Raw genomic sequence first — 542 nt, 5'->3', positions numbered from 1 at the left:
ATAAATTAATAAACACCTTATATACATTTAAAAAACAACAACCTAGCCACATTTTTTTACTGATTTAATCTCAATATGCACTGAAACAATATACAAAACCCATTCCAGTTAACATATGCAGCACTCATGACTGACGCAAATCCTATAAAAGGTTATGGCTTGAGTCAAAAGCTCAGACCTACACAAAAGAAAAAAGGTAAAGAAAAAAGTTAAAAAAAAAAAAAAAAAAAAAAAAAAAAAGTTAAATGGTACAGAAAAAAGGTAAAAAAAAAAAAAAAAAAAAAAAAAAAAAAAAAAAGTAAAAGTAAAACAGATAAAAAGAAAAAAAAAAGTAAAGGAAAAAAGAAAAAAGAGGAAAAACCGAGAGAAAAAAAGGGGGTTTACAGGTTAGTGAGAGTGAAGCTGAAACTTTTTTTGCCTTTACGTTTCTTTTTCATGGTCTGAAGGCAATAACACTGGCTGGTTAAGTTGATAGGAGATAATCGCCTGTTCCAGTCCTTAGAAGTAAAGCATTAGCAGATAATAATTGACTCCTAACACTT

Source organism: Penaeus monodon, chromosome 20, assembly GCF_015228065.2.
Source record: "Penaeus monodon isolate SGIC_2016 chromosome 20, NSTDA_Pmon_1, whole genome shotgun sequence".
In the NCBI taxonomy this organism is placed as follows: domain Eukaryota; kingdom Metazoa; phylum Arthropoda; class Malacostraca; order Decapoda; family Penaeidae; genus Penaeus; species Penaeus monodon.
Note: the sequence above shows the minus strand (reverse complement) of the source record.